The sequence below is a fragment of the Pelodiscus sinensis genome, chromosome 6 (genome assembly GCF_052426305.1).
Source record: "Pelodiscus sinensis isolate ZL-2025 chromosome 6, ASM5242630v1, whole genome shotgun sequence".
NCBI lineage: Eukaryota > Metazoa > Chordata > Testudines > Trionychidae > Pelodiscus > Pelodiscus sinensis.
The window spans coordinates 19,471,081-19,473,784 of record NC_143057.1 but is presented as its reverse complement, the minus strand read 5'-3'; the positions used below and the strand labels follow the sequence as shown (position 1 = coordinate 19,473,784).

The window sequence follows — 2,704 nt, the reverse complement described above, 5'->3', positions numbered from 1 at the left end:
CCTGTGTAAAGTGTTTGGGTGTGGTAAGATATTGGTGGCCCGTTCAACAGCTAACCATGAAGGTTCACACCTTTGGATGTACTTCTGGGAGACTGCATTTCCATGACGAGTTAATAGAGTGCACAGAATTGCCTTACTTAAAAAAATCCACACCAACAACTTTAAATCTTCCTTATCTATTTGGGGGAAACTACAAATAAGTAAGAGGCTGTTTTGAATAGTGAAAATGGTTTTCTTCCTCTAATGGTTTGCTAACTTCGATTACATAAAAGGAAAGAAAGTGAAAAGGGAAAATTCAAGAAACAGAAAACAAAAACCCTCTCCTGCAAAATACTCAAATGCAGAGATGGCTCTAAAACACAAAAGTCTACAAAAGCGCTTGAACAAGGACCACTTGCTCAAGTTGTCCACAAAGACAAAGAATCTGAGACATCATGATGATTAATAGGAGTTTGCTGCCTTTTTCCCTTATGCTGCTTCTCTCCAGTGAAACCTCATGTCTGGATTGTAACAGGCTTCATGTTCTACAAAGCAAAATGAACAGCGAGAGTTTAGAGCACCTGGAGAAAATGGGTGGACCGTTTCCCTTCCAATGCCTAAATGAAAGGTCAGCTTTCAAGGCCACAGATATCCTCAAGGTCCGACTGGCCCAGCAAGAGAACGCCAAGGCAGCCATCCAGCAGATCCTCCAAGAGCTCTTCCAGATCTTCAGCAAGAATCTTACCCACGCTGCCTGGGATGGGACTTCCATAAAGGAATTCCAAAATGGACTCCACCAGCAGATTGAGAAGCTGGAGGTGTGCTTGAGTGCCGAGGTGAAAAAGGAAACAACCTACCCAGGAAATGAGAGCCTCCTGCACACCAGGCTGAAGCTGAGGAGGTACTTCCAGACAGTACGCCATTTCCTGAAAGAAAAACAATACAGCCGCTGTGCCTGGGAGATCATCCGCTTGGAAGTATCCAGATGTTTTCTTGTTCTCAACATACTAACAAAGAGACTTGAAAATTAAGGTATTCGATATTTCCGTTTTTTCCTAGAAAATAATGCAAGTAATAGTGTTGGAAGAAAAGAGCTGGACAGAGCTGGCTGATAGCTTTATACCTCCTATTCCATGTAGCCCAATCTTTCGCCCAGAGAAATTGTACCCATACAGATATTTCAAGCTCATAATAATGTAATAATACTATTTTAGAGTAGCTTATAGTTAGGTAGTTGCTTGCCACACCTACAAATTCCACATGAAAAACATACAGATATATCATTACAGACAACTAATGAGAAAACCTCAAGAGTAATAACTCCCTGTACCAAATGTACCTTTGCCCAGTAACTGTCTTAGTTGGGAAAAGGAACAATGAGAAGCCCGCTTGAGTAACTGCCTAGTAAGACAAGATTTCAATGAGGACACCAGAAAAAAGAGGGTCTGAGTCAATACACTTCTAAGCCACCATCTAATTCTGCCAGTTACCTCTGCACATGGGGACAGGCAAGAGTCCTTCTTCTACTATCCTTCTGTGTGCCTCTACATTTCAACAAGTGTGGTCAAAAGAATTGTCACAAAATCCTAATTGCTGTAAGGATCAGGATTTGTAATTTGGCAGCTGGTTGGAAAAATATGAACTATATTTGGCATTTCAACCTCTGCATTTTTTAATCCATCCCCCCTTTTCATTTCAGAGTGTGATGTTTGAAGCAAAGATGTTCTGAAGACAGCGGAATAACACTGCAGCACCACTGGCATCCTTTACCTCTCAGTTGATCCTGCAAGCTGGTTCCTTTCCAGACTCTTATCAATCTGTGTGTTGAACAAGGGACGAACTCCAACAAAACTCCGGTTGCACTGTTTATATGCTACTTGCCATCAGTGGATTCACTCACATGAGAAAATGTAAAAGAAAACCAAAGATAGTGCTGAAAATATGCCAGAGGACTACAAAGAATTTAAAGCGCAGGAGAAAAACTTTACAATTTCCTAATCATTGATGTTACGCTCAGAATTTCCATTGAGCTAAACCTCTGAACTTGTAACGTCTAGAGGCCAATTTCTCTGTAAGAATACACAATGCAATCATTGTATTTTATTTATTTATTTATTTATTTATTTATTTATGTATGTAGTTTGTTAGTTAGTTATGCATTGATATAAAATTGGGTGCCATTTATAATGAACTATACTAGAATTATTAGCTATTGCTAATATATATTTTCCTTCTGCACTATGAAATATTTTCAGACCTACCTTTGTAACAGTATTTCAGTGTTCTATTTTTATTGATACTATTTATTTTGTACTTTTATGTGTCTTTTTCAGATGTATTTGATAATATTTATAAATAAATATTTATTTATACAAAATGGCAACCTACAGCAGTTCTGATATATATGAGTATATCTACACAACAGCTTTATTTTGAAATGTCTTATTTTGAAATAGTTATTTCAAAAAAGCTTATTTCGCAATAATGCATCTAGACACAAAATGCATTTCAAAATAGCATTTTGCAATTTTGAAATTTCTCATCCACACTGATCGCACGGTGAATCGCATTTAAGGCCGGCTAGAACCGGTTCTGGCAGGGCTTGAGGTCACGAGTTACCATGTATTAGCTAGGTTCAATTATATAAAAAGAAAGAAAGTGAAAAAGGAAAACTCAAGAAACAGAATAAAAAAACGCTCTCCTATAAAATATTTAATTGACAGAG

At 37.9% G+C, this 2,704-nt stretch overlaps 1 pseudogene; it reads left to right on the top strand.

The window, feature by feature from the left end:
• Positions 1-434: 434 nt before the first annotated feature.
• LOC102450184 (interferon beta pseudogene) lies at positions 435-1,010 on the top strand (annotated as a pseudogene).
• Positions 1,011-2,704: the final 1,694 nt, after the last annotated feature.